Genomic DNA, 16551 nt, shown 5'->3' with positions numbered 1-16551 from the left:
GGCAGACAGAAGGAGACTCTTGTCTTTAGAGAGAAGGAGGTTGAAGGAAGGATGAAGCAGAGGTCTGAGGCTTTCTCTTGATTATCCAGACTTTGGCTTTCTTAATTCATTACTCCCCCTTGCAGTACCCAATACAACAGATGGCACACCTGTTCAGGTAGGTGCTGTCTGTGCTCATGGAAAGACACCAGAGCTCCTTAGCCAGGACCCTGTAATCTGCATCCATCCGAAAGGACTCAGTCGAATTAGTTAACCCACAATTCACAGCAGTATATGATCATGGTTGAAATAAGTGAGGCCGGAAATGAATGCTGGAAAAAATCAGAGAAGGATTCAGATATGGGTGGAGGGGAGGATGGGAGGGAGGGCCAGAAAAAGCCTTGTGGAGAAGCCGGGAAGAACTGAACTAGACTTTGAGAGTTCAAGATCAACAAGGTAGCCTTGAGAAAGAAAAAAAAATTTTTTTTAATGTGCAGAGAAAGAAATCAGGGCATCCAAGTACGATTCCATTTGCATATTTTTTTAAATATTTTTTTAGTTGTAGATGGATACAATGCCTTTATTTTATTTATTTTCATGTGGTGCTGAGGATCGAACCCAGTGCCTCACACATGCTAGGTGAGCGCTCTACCAGTGAGCCACCACCCCAGCTCCATTTGCATATTTGTATGGATTATCCAGAGTTGGTCATTCTGTAGAGAAACAGTCAGCAGATTAGTGGTTGCCAGGGATGGGGAAAAGGAAGGGGAGCGACTGCTTAATGGATGCAGGATTTCCTCTGGAGGTGATGAAGATGTTTTGGAACCACATAGAGGAGGTTACTGCACAACTTTTTTTTTTTTTTTTTTTTGTGCTGGGGATCAAACCCCAGGGCCTTGTGCATGCTAGACAAGCACTTTGCCACCAAGCTACATCCCCTACCCCTGGTTGCACTGCTTTAAGAATATCCTAACTAACCAGTTACCCTGCTTGGATCCTTACCCATATGTATTGAAATTGTTTGTGGTCACTGTGTGCCACTTCATTTGCTGGACATGGAGACTACAGCAGTCAGGAAGATGGACAGCCAGTGCATACAGTGATTGGGTGTCGATTACAGAGAGAGGGGCCAGGGATGTAGCACTTATTCAATCCCCAGTGCTTGGGGTGGGGGACAAAAAAAGAAGAAGAAAGTAAAGGGAAAAAAAAGAAATCCCCAAACCTGGAATAGTGACTAGTGAATAAGCACAACATTGGAGAAGCTTTTCAGAAATCAAGCAATTTGAGGTGGCTAGTTCAGGGTTATAAGAAGTAAGAAAAAAATGGTTGAAAATAGAGATTTTTCGGTCTGATGATAAAAGGTCTGGAATGTAGGTGAAAGGAGTATGAGATTTATCTTATAAGAAGTCAGGAGATTCCAGGTCTTAAGAAGAGGAGTGAGATGATTTAATCAGAAGATTAAGTTAGCAGTTGAATGCAGGGAGGACAGTCAGAAAACTGTTGCAAAATCTGGACCTAATATGTTAGAGGGGCCTGTAGGAATAAGGAGGAAGGGGAGATGGAGGCCATGCTCTATAGTAGAGTGACACTCAAGGTGTAGTCTGTGGTTCGATGCTGCTCCACGCGTTGTTGACTACAAGCCTGGCACAAGTTAAGAACAATTCGAGGATAAGCATTTTAAAATATTCATGTTGTCACGACATTCAAGAGCATGGTTTTGCATTTTATAAGGGTATCCACAGTAGAGCAGGGAAAAGAAAAATCTTCCTTCCCCCCAGACTTAGAGGACCACCATGCTAAATGATGAACTGAATGACCTTGTGGCTGAGTTCTGGAGGGCAGTTTTTGTTTGTTTGTGGTCACTCTGTGCCACTTCCTTTGCTGGACATGGAGACTAGAGCAGTCAGGAAGACAGACAGCCACTGCATCGTCCTTCATTGTCAAAGAAGAGCTGAAAAGTATCAGCGGGACTCAGGATAAGGAAAGAATTCAAGTCACCACAGCCATCCAGTAGTGGGACAGGCCACCTCTTGAGAAAGAAAATACTTTGTCATTAGACCTTTTCATTCACAAGTCCAAGTGACCATCTGCTAGGAAGTCTTGCCTTGGTGGGAGAAATGAAGGTAGGTGATTTATAAGGTCACATCCTACCCCAAGGTACACTAATTCCTTATTCTATAATGCTAACTTAGTAGAGTACATTTCCTTTGTAATTTGCTATCTTGAAATATTAATATATACTAAGTGTCTGGTCATTTTCATCGGTACTTGTTATTGCATTTATGTCAAGGTATGCGCAAATTAGGTTTATACATGCATCTTAGAGTTAGTTACACTTTTTGATCTTGCAAGCGCTGGGGATAGAACCCAGGGCCTCCTGCATGCTAAGCATGTGCTCTACCACCGAGCTACACCCCCTAGCCACCAGTTCCCCAATTCTTTTTAAAGAAGTTATTCTCCAGAGCCTTCTCAGCCATTCATTTATTTCCAGCCTTTATATTTATAGTAAGTTCCTCTTTCACGTGATGTTTTTCACAAGTAATGCAAATTTCTGCAGAAGCAAGTTACATAAATTACAGCCAAGCTGCTGACCTTTAAATCATTTTGTTGTTGCTCCTGTGATGTAACGTCACGATTGAACAAGAACCAGCATGTCTCCCCTTTGGGGGATGTCTCTGGGTTGCCATTTTTGATAATGGATGAGAGTCAAAATAACTTATATTATTCAACCCATTTGACTTAGTCACTACAAATGTTGGATTGTGACTGTCAGCTAGTTTTTGCAGTACTTGAACTTCCTAGATGGAGCCCTCATCCTTTTGTAGGAATGATAATCCTCACTCTTATTTGGGGGAAAATTCCGGAACGTTTTTAGCTCAAATAAGGGACATTCTTTTCATAAGGATTACTGTAGGGCTCATGGTATCAGAAGAAAAATGTTAGTTGTTAGAAGAAAATATTCACTCAAAGGCTAATGTGGGGTTAAAAATAGCTCATTTCATTGTGTATTATTAAAACTACAAATACCAATCTTTAAAATACGTGTACCATTTTGACATGCGCCTAGAACAGTGCCTGATATATAATAGGTACTCAATAAATATTTATTGAATATTGTTTGGTGACATGAGGTGATTGACGGGACATTCCCAGTAGAAAAATAGCATGAGCATAGGAACAGAGGTTGGCAGAGCATGAATTTAAAGAAAAGCAAAGAGAGTTTCTTTAATATGGCATTTTTGTGGGGTGAGCAATGGGAAGACTTTTGGGCCAAGTAGAGTCCGTGCCTTCTTCCTTTCCACACACAATATTTAAAATGTCAGTAAAGACCAATTCCAGTGCTTATATCCAAAGCGAATGGCTGAGCTTCAACATGCAAAAGTTATTCCCCTGGTGATGCTGGTTTCTGGGCCTCTCTATCTTTTTCTCTTTACTTTCCTTCCCTCCTCCTTCTCTCCGTCCACTTCCCTCTCTGTTCTTGCACTAGAGCTGGTTCTACTTCCTTCTTTCCCCTCCCACCTTTTCCATTCCCAGTGCTTCCTGTATTCTTTTTTTTTCTTCCATCTTTTTCTCACTCTGTCCCCCCTATTCCCACCCCATGACTCTTTCCCTTTTCCTTTTTCCTAGTGCCTGTGTCTTTGGTTCAGTCTTTAACACAGAAAAGACATTTTTTAAAAAAATCTGCTAATCAAATGATACATACAAAGATTTTTTATTCTGAATTTTACACAAACAGCATGTTTATGTTGTTCTTTGTGAGACAAAATACAATTGGGCATCACTCATAAATGAGTTTTCATTGATTTTTTTTTAAAGTATTAAATGACTAATCCTTCAATGGGCAGACCTGGGTCAAGAGGCCTTGCCTGAAAAAACCTTGTAAAAGCACGGTCGATTGTCGAGGGACCTCCTGATCGTCTTTAACAACCTTTGTTTCTACTCCATTTTTTCCAAACAGCACATACAGCAGATGCTCCTTCAGCATATAATGTTTTTATTGTGTCTTCATATGGGCAGTTGCACAAGAGCTAGAATATTTGTCTGTTTTGTTCATCCTGTTGCCCCCCCTCATCTACAACCCTGCTAACAAATAACAGATGCTCCGCAAATAATTGTCACTTTAATATTTTACTTCTATAGTCTCGTTCTACGTCCTAATCCTCAATAGCACCCATGACGTTTGGGAGTAAAATAACTCATTAGGATAATTTAGTTTACAATTGATTTATAAATGGAACCATATGATTTTTCATGTATGGAGATCGCTTTCTTTCCATTCATTGTTACCCCACCCCCCACTTTTCCTTTAGTCTATCCCACAGATAAAATCCTAAGCCAAATTGTCTTTTAACCATCTTTCTAAAAAAATCTGTTTCTTAATTAACTCAAGCACCAAAGATGTCAACTAGCTCTTGATAGCAGTAGTTAATAGTTATGGAGCACTTATTAGTTCTGTGTTGGATTTGAAGACCACAACATACATTACCTCATTTTATTCTTCCAACAACCATATAAGGTATATGCTGTCAAGGTGAGAGGAAGAAATAGGTAGAGAGAGGCAAAATAACCTGCCAGGTGATTAAACAAGGCCTGAACTGTCTTGAACCCAAACAGTCTAAACGCAGCCACCCTGTCTTGCACAAGAGCCTAATTTTCCAGCATTTGACTTTCCAGAGCATGAGATGTCTGCACACACCCCCCACGACCATTCCACAGGAACAATTAGATCCACACAAACGTAACCATATTCAGGTGTAACCTGGATTAGATTTAAACTCGAGTTGTTCTGGTTCACTGCAAATCAGGTTTGTATCTTCTAAGTCATAAGTCACTTGAAAGAACAGTCCCTGTTCTTGTTGCTTGTGACAAGGTAAATTAGATACCAAATCATTAATTATATTCAGCAAATCTACCATCACTTTAAACCAACCACTATTAAGAAACACTCCCCCGTTTCTCTGTCCCTGTTTCTGTGTGTCCCCTGCCCCCGAATTCCTCTTAATGCAAACAGACTTAATTCATTATCTGAGGATATGGAAGTCAACTGAACAGTAAATTTTGTATGACTATTGTAAAAATCTGGGGAATGATGTGATTGGCCCATGTTGGGTTCTGTTCTCTGATGGAATCTCTCAGCTGTAGCAGAGTAGGAACAGGGCAGTGGCAGACCCAGATATAGTTGTACCTTGGAATCCACAGAGGTTGATCCCAGGACAACACAACTAGGGTACCCAAATCCCCAGATGCTCAAGTCCCTTATATAAAATATCTCAACACTTGGCATGTCACCTACCCACATCCTTCCTGTATGTGTGGATTTTTTTGTTTGCTTCTTTGTTTGATACTAGGAGTTGAACTCAGGGGTGCTCTACCACTGAGATACAACCTCAGTCCTTTTCATTTTTTATTGTAAGACAGGGTACCTCTTAGTTTCTAAGATTGTCCTCAAACTGATGATCCTCCTGCCTCAGCCTCCTGAGGGGCTGGGATTAGAGGCATGTGCCACTATGCTGGCTTCCTGTATACTTTTAATCATCTCTTGATGATGTAAATTACCTAATACAATGTAAATGCTGTGAAAATAGTGGTTACACTGTATTGTAATCTATACACCTGTTAAGTACAGATGGAATTTTTAAAAACATTTGCAATCCATAGTTGATTGAATCTGAGGATGCAGAGCCCCTATACGTGGAGCTCTGGCTGTGTTTAGTTTGGGATAAAAATTAGTCATTTGGAAATGTTTGCATCCTTCCACCTTCCCCCTTTTGGAGAAAATGGCATGTGAAAAAAATCAAAGGGAGTGTGCTGAGGGCAAGAAGAGACAGAAGAGAAGAAAGAGCCCATGCAACAGAAAATCTCAGAAGTACCAGGACTCAAAAGTAGTCATAAGATGGGGTGAGAATCAGGAGAATCTGATTTCTGGGGAGCTAAGTAAGGGAGGAGACAGTTTCTTGAGTAGTGTAGAAAAAAAAATCATTTCTCTGTGCTGGGGTTTGAACCCAGGGCCTTGTGCATGCTAGACAAGTGCTGTATCACTGAGCTACACCCACAGCGGGGGGTGGGGGGGGTGGGGGGGTGGGGGGGGTGGGGGGGTGGGGGGGTGGGGGGGGGGGGGGGTGGGGGGGGCCCCCCCTGCCGTTTTTGTAGATTTCATTTTGGGTTGCCCAGGCTGATCCCAAATTTGTGACCCTCCTGCCTCAGGGTCCCAAGTACCTGGGATTACAGGCATCAGCCAGCATGCCCAGCAGGAATGGTATACTCAATGCTTCTGAGACAAAGATAATGACATGCTGGAACCAGTTCAGACCAGCTCAAGGAAGTCATTTGCTGAATTTTCAGGATTGTAAGGATCCAGTGTTTATGCAGATTTTAAATTGTATATATTTAGCATTAAATAGGTTGTATTGAAAACAAGGGTACATATGCAAACCACATCACTTTGTAATTATTCCACATTGTGAGAAATGGCTGGGGACATGGTACCTGTGTGGTGGACAGCGCTTGCCATGTTGTATGTTACTGCACCGTCTCTTCCCAGCTGTGCTGGGTGACATGTTGGTAGCTTCTAGTCCCACTGGAAGACTTTACGCCATAGAAGGTAGCAAATCTACAGATCAGAGCATTTTTTCCCCTTATGCCAGGAGAGTCAGTTAAACATTTATCAGCACACCATTAGAAAAATAGAGTGAAAATCAAGAGGTCTAATGAAGTGAGCAAGAAGACAGCTTGTCGGTGGTACTTGAATTTCAATGGGAAGACAACAGCGTGGAAGAGTGGTTAGAGGAGAATAACAGACAGTGCTGAGACAAGTGTTTTGAGACCAATAAAGTTCAGCAAATTGTTGTTGATGGTGTTTTGTATTTAACTGCAGAGCTTACAGAGTGTGCACAGAGCTGATGTACTTTGTCGATATCCAGAAGTGGACACCACATGCAAATTTATTTTCTGGTGGAACCTCTTCTGTTGGAAGAGGAACTAGTTATTTGTAGCATGTACCTTGGCTAATGCTGCTAGAGTATTTCACAATTAAGATGTCACTGGTTAAGTTTGAGACAAATATTATTGTTATTAAAGTTTTAAGAAGTTTTAATATCCTTTTATAGGAAATACTGTCAATAATGTTGAATTTTATTGAGTACTATTATTTATTTATTTATTTATTTTTGCCTTTTTTGGTGTAATCATATGGTTCCTTTTGAAATTTGACCTAGTACGGTGACTTTTTTGTGGGGGGAGGTACCATACTGGAGATTGAACCAACTCTACCACTGAGCTACATCTCTAGCCCTTTTTAATTTTTTATTTTCAGACGGGGTCTCACTTAAACTGCTGGGGCTAGCCTCAAACTTGTGATCCTCCTACCTCAGCCTCCAGGTCACAAGAATTACAGGTGTGACCCAGGAAATTTATAAATTTCCTTCACCTTTCTGAGATAATCCAACTATATCCTTTTAGTGTACTGTTGAAGTTTTTCAGTTTGGGGTTTTGGGGTTTTTTAGTGCCAGGGGTAGAACCCAGGGCCTCATACATGTTAGACAAGTGTGCTATCACTGAGCTACATCCCCAGGCCTGTTGAATTCTTCAGTTAGCATTTTACTTATAAATTTTTTTAGAGAGAGAGAGAGAGAATTTTTTTAATATTTATTTTTCAGTTTTCGGTGAACACAACATCTTTATTTTTTTACTTTATGTGGTGCTGAGGATCGAACCCAGCGCCCCGCGCATGCCAGGCGAGCGCGTTACCGCTTGAGCCACATCCCCAGCCCTTACTTAGAATTTTGAATCAATATTAACACATAGAATTGATGTTTTTCTCTTTTTGTCAGGTTTTCAGATCATTACTATGCTATTTTGGGGAAATTAATTTGGTCATTGTAATTTTTTGTACTCAGAGACACTTTTTTTTTCTTCTTTTATTTGTTCTACATTGTGTACAATCAGAAACACTTTTATGTATCTTCCTTGAAAGTTTGAAAAAAAATTCACCTATCAGATTGTGTAGGGCTGGGCTCGGTGGTACACATCTGTAATCCCAGCAGCTTGGGAGGCTGAGACAAGAGAATCTCGAGTTCAAAGCCAGCCTCAGCCAAAAGTGAGGTGCTAAGCAACTCAGTGAGCCCCTGTCTCTAAACTAAAAAAAAAAAAAAAAAAAACCACAAAATAGGACTGGGAATGTGGCTCAGTGGTCCAGTATCCCTGATTTCAATCCCCATATCAAAAAAAAAAAAAGATTGTCTAGGATCAGGGCTTTTCCCAGAAATTATTATTTGATAAATTTTCGATTGTTTCTATTGTTAATTATTTTTCTATTTCTATGGTCAATTTTTACCATTTATTCCATTTCAGACAGATTGGTCTCAGTAAATCTAAGAAGATTCTGCCAAAATAAAAAAAAAAACTGAGATATAAAATAGTTGGATGAGTAATATGAACAGCCCCTCTAATGTGCATTTTGTTAAAGGGTGAGGTGATTCCCTTTTGTCTTCACATCCAGATCTCTGGCTTACAGGGCTGGGTAAAGGGGATTTATCACTAATAAGTATCAACCCATCTGTATTTAACTGACCAGACAGAGCATATAATCCCTGGTATAGATATCACCCCAGAACCATCTTGTCTCTGCCCTACTCTATTTTATCTCTACAGTCTGTATCTTCCAAGATACAGAGCAATTCTGAACGGATAGAGAAAGGAGAGTTCTGCTCTCAGGAGCGTGGGGAAAGCGTGGAGGATTCTGTCTGCCTCTGAAAGTCCTAGGATTCAGCCCAGTTTTCTCTTGGATCCAACTCTTGAGGTTACAAGCTAGGAACAGGCAGCAGTTTCCACCAAATCTTTACTTTCTTGCTACTTCTTAATAAATTTGCATGTATTTCCAAGGGAAAGGGGGACAGGTAGTAAGGAAAGCTACCATGACATAATCTTAACCTGGAATCAGTGTTGTTTAAGTTTTTGGATAGATATTTTTATTTATTAACATTACGATTTTTAATTAACATGATAATGTTAATATTTAATTCATATTAATTAAATTGTTTATTTTCACACATTTGAGCCCTTTTCAAAGCTGTGTTAAGCATAAAAAGCTGACTTCATGTGTTATACACATTATGGTGTAAAGAACAGATTTGATATGGATATACTTTCTTTTTATACTAACTAAAATAAAGAGTGTTTCTGTAAATGGCTGTGATACAGGTCGGCTGTCACATCCAGAGAATACAGAACATACAGGCAGACAGCACTGACAAATTAGCTGTCTCTGTAAATGACCACGTCCCATCCTGAAAACAGAAGAGTTGCTTTATATTGTTGAGACTCAGTTTTCATCGGGAGGTTTTCAGCTCCCAAGCAGAAGCACTAAACAATGCTAGAAAGTCAAAGCCACATACATTGGCTATAGTTCACGTTCCTTCACATTAGAAATTAGGTGGGAAAACTGCTTATCTTTGCTGAGAGCCACAGCCGAGTCGGAATGATGCATGGCATTTTTGCCAGAAGGGAGTGGTTGAGAGGTGATGCCAGCAAGCCATTGAGATGATGGTGGTTATGTTAAGCTGTGTATTCAATTGCGGTCTGCCTCAGGTGCCGGCTACTTTGGAGTTCTCTAGGGGGTTCCTGGGGAGTTCGCATTGGTTGAGAAAGTGCCGGAGGAGGGATTTTCCGGTTGGTGTGTGTGTGGTGTGTGTGTGTGTGTGTGTGTGTGTGTCCCAGGAGAAGGCCGCGCATGGGGCATTCGCGGGAGTTCGGAAATAAAGTTTGTTCCTGCTTGAGTGGCTCGTAATTTGTGCCCAGCCAGACTGCGGCATGTCTTCCCAGTCTTCTGCATATATGTCATGCATCAGGTTGCAGATGAGTTCTGATAAATTCCAAATTAAAAGGTACCAAATTAAAAAAAAAGAGAGAGAGAGAGATTTAGAGGTTTCTGTGGAGGTTCAACTGTGCAAACATTGGGTCTGGATGCTCAGACTCTTTAGACCCACCTGATGAGGCTTTGGCATTAAGTGCTGTTTTGTCTTTATGGAGTAAACTGTTCTAGGATCCCTGAGTCCTTCCTAAGAGAGCAAGGATGTGAATCCTTTATTTAGAAATCTGCTTTCTGGGTCTTCTTCTGAAACATCTGCTGTGTGTGGGGTGTGCTGTACCTACCCTGCCTAAATGGTGTGGCTCATTTCTGTACTATATACGTGAGGCTCACCAACCATGTGCCATCTAGATGAAGTTGCATTTCAATAAGTACCAAGTTTACCACGTACAACATTTTTTTTCAATATCTTTTGAGGTTTTTTTTTTTTCCCCCTGTGGAGCTGGTGACGGAACCCAGGCCTTTACCTCTGCTAGACGAGCACTCTACCACTGAGCCACATCCCCAGCCCTCTTTTGAGGTTATGAAACCCTTTAAGACCTATTTTTCCGTAAGCCTGCCCAATAATGTGGGTATCCATATTAGTCTGACATATAAGATGGATGAGATTTAAAAAAAAAAAAAAGTTTTGCCTCTTGTTAGTAACCAAACTAGGAAAGTAAGAGAAGTGAATCCAAAATGCGTCTCTTTTATGAAATAATTACAAGAATATCCTGCAGCCCTGCATGATTTATGATGAGTCATTTGGTGGTTTGTTGGTTACTTCTAGGGGCTGTGAAGCTCAGGGAGAGCAAACGTTCAGAATGAAATCCAGCAGAGAAAATCCATTTATTTGTGTGTATACATTTTGGCAGCCTAGGTATCTAGGGATTTTGAATACGTGTGCATATTGAAATACCTTGTTTCTTTTTAATTGTCCAGATTTGAAAGAAACCAACTCTGAACCCCAGATTCACAACAGGAAGACCCTCTTCTGAAACAGGATTGCCCTTTCACGGTAGGTAAAATCAGAATTTATCATGCTAAATTTGCATTTAAAAGTATTCTTTTTAAAGGATATGCCAATTCTTTGTGGTATTTTACTGTCAATTTTTTAAAGAGCTTTTATTTTTGACTATCACAATACTTTCTGCTGTAAAATATACCAGTCATCTGGAGTTCACAGTAACAGATTTGTCTAAGGAAAAAAAAAAAAAACAAAGGTAAGAAAAAGGCCTGGGAATTGAGAAACAATGCCGATCCTTAAAAATAAGTCTCTTTAATAACTTTTTTACATTCCTTTGATTTTTCTACCCAGATAGTAATCATAAGTACACTATTTTAGGTTCATATGATACTTATAATTAAATTAAGGTAAAAATCAAGATATCTTGCTTGGTTCCCCATAGACCAGGCAACCATTGTCTCGGATCACAAAGAAGATACCGGATGCTTCTTTCTAGGAAGGAGGCTGCTGAGTTGTAGCTGGTACCCTACATTGAAACCGCTTCCTCCCTGGGACCGACTTCGATTGGGGTGTCATTTCAGGGGCTCCAGGGCAGGTTCTTGGAAAGTCCCCCACTGAGAATTTACACCTCTGAGACCTGGTATCTTAGGGTCCTAAGCCAGTTCTTAGTCCCCAGGTGTATCTGGGGAAGGCAGAGAAACGTAAGTCCCTTTAAGTTTTATGTAGGCTTAACTCTTGGTGGCAGTCACTAAGGAAGGTCACAGGATGGCTAATTTTTTCCTGAAATTCACAGGCGAGTTGAATCCACAGTATCGAAGAAAGAGTGACCAGGTAGATGGAGAAGTCAATACAGAGGTGTATTTTGGGGTTTCTATATACAAATGTATGTTTCTTAGCTTTGCCTCCGGAGAGGGCCTACAAGTAGTGCCTCCCCACTACTAAGCCAGATTGTGGGTATCAGAACCATTTTCCCTATAAGAATTGGTTCCAAGACGAGAGCCTGGAAGGTCTCGTGGTACCAAAAGGTAAGGACGTGCTCAAGGTGGGGTCGGGGGGAAGCAGGAAGAACGCACAGTGGCTGAAACTGGAACAATCCGTGCAATAAAACAACTGTAGGATGGAATGAGAAACCCCCAAATAAAGTAGGTACACTTGATCCAGACTGATAAATGAATGAATAAATAAATAAATAAATGTGGCTGGGGTATAAGGAGAACTCTTTCTTACAGAATTTCACTGAATAAATGTAAAAGGAGCCGGCACTGTGGCACACCTGGAACCCTTGGCTTACTTAGGAGGCTGAAGCAGGAGGATCACAAGTTAGAGGCCAGCCTCAGCAACTTAGTGAAGCCCCAAGCAGCTTAATGAGACCCTGTCTCAAAATAAAAATTAAAAAGGACTGGGGGTGCAACTCACTGGTAAATCACTCCTGGGTTCAATTCCTAGTACCAAAAAAAGAGAGAGAGAAAGAAAGAGAGAGAGAGAAAGGCAAAAAATAGAAAATTATAGGAGAACCATAGCAGCAGTTGATATAGACAGGTTTCACCCATGAATACTAAAATCAGTGGGAGGGTGAGAGTGTAAACAGAAAGAGGATATTTGCATAACCTCAAAGTACTTCCCCCAAAATGTGTATTAATTACAAAAGGAAAAACCCCAACTCCACAAGGGAGAATCCTGGCGGGACCAAGGTCAATGCCAACAGTGGTAAGACGTCTCCAGCTCACATACCCCTGACTGGATGACCTGGAAAGGGAACCTCACCGCCTTTTCTCTTCCTCTGCAAACCCACAAGCTCAGTGGAGTCCTGAGAAAGCCTGAGATAAACCTTAATCGAGGCATTTTACAGGACCCTGACCAGTGCTCTTCAGCAGTGCTGGCCGGGAAAGAACTGAACACTCAAGACCTGCCACAGATTTGAAGGCGGCTAAGGAGGTGTGGCAGCTCAGTGCAGTGTGGCATCCGGATCAGCTCCCAGAACTGGAAAGGGACCTGAGTGGGAAAGCTGGTGGAACCCAAATAAAGTAGTTGATAGTTTTGTGCCCTTGACCCTGCTGCGCTGTCACTTGTTACCTGTGGGAGAGGCAGGCTGAAGGGTCCATAGGATCTCTCTACTAGCCTTGTAGCTTCTGGAAGCCTTAAGCCATTTCAAGCAATACGTTTATTCATGACACTATTTTATATTTTATATGCTGTGCTGGGGGTGAATACAGGAGGCAGGCTCTCTCCCAGTGAGCGACAGCCCAACCCCAAGGTAATGTTTTTTAAAAAGTCACCTTGAAGTCAGTAAATAATCCTTCTTATTAGGTTTTCACTAATTTATGGAGTGGAGTTTCTGTGTGTTTGGAATTTTAGGGCTAAGCAGGTGCCTTCTTTGGGTCAGGACTGTTTCTTGAGCTGGGTTTTAAAATTCTCTTAGGTTCTTGCTGTTTGTTCATTTGTTTTTTTGGTGTTTGTTTTCGTTTGGTGCTGGGGGTCTAACCCAGGGCCTCCTGTGTGCTAAGCACATGCTCTCCCACTGAGCGACGTTTCCCTGCTCCCTTAATTCTCTTCATAAAAACCTGCAGCCCTGTCTCTGCAAGTTTGGTCTCTACTTCATCTATTTAATGCTCCAGCCAGTTACTTCCAGTCCCCTACAAGACCTGTGAGTGAGAAAAGCTCCCCAGAGCTTTCTGGGCATGTGCAGAGGTCTCCAGCATTGCAAAAAAGAAGAAGAAGAAGAAGAAGAAGAAGAAGAAACAAAACCAGAGGTGGGGTTGTGGCTCAGTGGTAGAACGCTTGCCTAGCATGTGTGAGGCCCTGGGGGTGAGTCTCACCACAGCAAACAAACAAATAAATAAATAAATAAATAAATAAATAAATAAATAAATAAATAAATAAAATAAAGGTATTGTGTCCAACTACAAATAAAAAATAAATATTAAAAAAATGAAAAACATAAAGCCAATTAAAATAGACTGAACTCTTACAAGACAGGGACAGGTACATACTTTAGTGTCTCAAACAGCAGTCTAAGAAGCTGTATGATTTGGGCATGAAAAGTGAAATGCTAAGTATTTGGAATTTGACCCTGAAAAAAAATTAGGTGAGAAGAGGAATAACAGAAGATGTACCTAAAGCAGTTAAATTCATACAGACAGACAGTAGATTGGTGGTTCTCAGAGGCTCGGGGGCAGGGAACGAGGAGTTACTGTTTAATGGGTACCAAGTTTTGCCAAACGATGACGTTGTAGAGATTGGTTATATGTAACTTAGTGAATACCCTTAATGCCACTGAGCCCTGCACCCTTTAAAATGGGTTTAAATAATGGAGTTATTTAAACATGGTTAAAGTGGTGAATTTTATGTTATGTATATTTTACCACAATTTTAAAAATTAAATTAAAAAAAAAAAGAATAGTAGAAGTCTTCTGTAGTTACATTCCACTTTGCCTGTGTGTCCAATGTCCTCCGTTTGGGGACATTGGAGACATTTATCCTTAGGAACCTTTGTTTGTTTGTTTGTTTTTTGGTTTTTTTAATCTAGAGATGGACTCTCTGACACCATTTGCCAACTAGCAATTTAAGCAGCCCTCTGTACCATACGTTGTGAAATTAAAAAAAAAAAAAAAAACTGGTACACAGGAAACAGCAAAGCTGGGGTGGCTGGGAGAGTTACTTGTGGGGTTAATTTATAACTAAGACAAATGAATCTATAAAAAGAAGCAAAAGCGCCATAAGAAATATGTTAACTGATGATAAAGGAGAAAAGGGCTTAGATAAAAGATATCCGAACTTGTTTGGTCTCAATGATTTTATGACTGAGGAATTCAATTATAGGTATACTGGGTGGAGCAAATCACGATTCTGTAAATTACTAATAGGACTCAGTGATCTTTATCATTTTCTGTATGTTCTGTGTGTGCTCACGTGCCGAGTTCAGGCCTGCCTTCTGTACAGCCGCCCTGCCATGCTGTGCTGCTATGACCTGAGGGTTTGGGGGCTGAAACATGGATCCCATATGGTATTAAAATCATAAATCAGAGTAGGTGGTACATTACAAATAGTTTTTTTTTTTTTTTTTTTTTTTTGGGACAGGGTTTCACTACGTTGCTTAGAGCCTCGTTGAGTTGCTGAGGCTGGCCTCAAACTTGCAATACTCCTGCCTTGGCCTCCCAAGTTGCTGGGATTACAGATACTACCATGCCAGCTGCCCCCCACCCCCCACCCCCGCTGCCCTCTTCTTTAAGCAAATAAAATTGTGGGACTAGGACAAATTGATTTTGAATTTTTGTCTGTTGGGTCTATTTTCATTTTATCTTAATTTTATTTTCTCAGTGGTGCAGGGAATTGAACCCAGGGCCTTCCTTCTACATGCTAAAGTACCCACTTTACCTTTACTTTTGATAGACCTTTATTTGTATTTATTTATCACTGAGCTACAACCCTCTATTTCTTTTAAGGCATTTTTATTACTGTAAAGCTATGAATATGCTTTTTTTAAAATATAACTTTATTTTACTCATTTATTTTTAAGTGGTGCTAAGGATCGAACCCAGGGCCTTGCACGTGCGAGGAAAGCGCTCTACCACTGAGCCACACCCCAGCCCCATATGAATATGCTTTTTTTAAAAAAAAAAAAAAAAAGATCACACTTAACCACACAAAAATGATTCTTGCTTCCTTAGTTTCTTCTAGTTCTTTGTGTAAATTCTTTTATTCATTGACAGTTACAGTGTGTTGGAGCTTTTCCACTTGGCTTCTTTCCCTGTTAGAAACAATATATATTTTCTTTTGTTTTTTCCTGGCTTTTGGACCCACCATGATGGCATAGTGACATCACCTAATCCCCTAAACCAGGTTTTAGGTGGTTTCAAGGTTATTTTTTAGCTATTATGTAATTATGGCTTATTCTTATACTTTTACATACCATGAATATCTTCAGGCATCTTATTTCATTTAATTTTAAAAGTAATTTTCTTCTGATAAATTGCCAGGAGAGGAATTTGTGTGTGAAAGTGGTTGAGCAATTACATTACTCTTGCATTATTAGTTTTTATGACATTGCACATTGGCTCAAGGAGATACTACTAGCACATGAACAAAACATGCAAGGTATCGGTATATTCTGTAAATTTAAATGAATTACTATTTATTTTGATTTTATATCTGTGATGGTGGAGTATTGGAGAGAGGGTGGAGAGCAGAGAGCTTCTCTAGTTGTGTAGGGATCAGATAACATGGGGGGGGGGAGAGAGAGAGAGAGAGAGAGAGTCTGTAGGCTCTATAGCAAGAAAATTGGGGATTATTTCTGGAGGCTCTTTGCAAATTTAAATAAACTGTAAAGATTGTGTGCTGTGGGTTCCTTATGGTTTTTAAGCCCTAGCATCACTAGTTAAGGAAGGAATAAAAGTTGGTTTTTAAAAATATTTTTTTAGTTGTTGATAGACCCTTATTTTTATTTATTTATACGTGGTGCTAAGAATCAAACCCAGTGCCTCAGACATGCCAGGCAAGTGCAGACTTAACAAAGTAAGACTCCCATAGAGAAGGATGTAAGTCAACTTTTAAAGAACTCTTTATTCAAAATAAGCTATTTCAGGGGGTTGGGAGTGTAGCTCAGTAGTAGAGGGCTTGCCTAGCATGCATGAGGCCTTTGATTCAGCATCTAGCAATAAAAAAAAAAAAAAAACAGGAAGAAAAGTTAACTGTTTTAAATTTGTAGTTTGAATATTTGAGGGAATAATTTTAAGAATATAGATAACATAAGAGAAAATTTTAA

General features: G+C 40.3%; 1 protein-coding gene across 2 annotated transcripts in view; it reads left to right on the top strand.

The window, feature by feature from the left end:
- The window catches only part of Pparg (peroxisome proliferator activated receptor gamma), a 138378-nt gene that overhangs the window by 13928 nt on the left and 107899 nt on the right, over positions 1–16551 (top strand). For both annotated transcript variants that reach the window (XM_046425446.2, XM_046425445.2), the window contains exon 2: positions 10766–10841. The gene's annotated coding sequence lies outside the window, so the exon portion shown is untranslated. The remainder of the gene's footprint in view (positions 1–10765; positions 10842–16551) is intronic.

The sequence above is a fragment of the Marmota monax genome, unplaced genomic scaffold (assembly GCF_021218885.2).
Source record: "Marmota monax isolate L192 unplaced genomic scaffold, Marmota_monax_Labrador192_F-V1.1 WCK01_AAM20220418_F8-fsc00028, whole genome shotgun sequence".
NCBI lineage: Eukaryota > Metazoa > Chordata > Mammalia > Rodentia > Sciuridae > Marmota > Marmota monax.
This window is presented reverse-complemented; position numbering and strand designations above follow the sequence as displayed.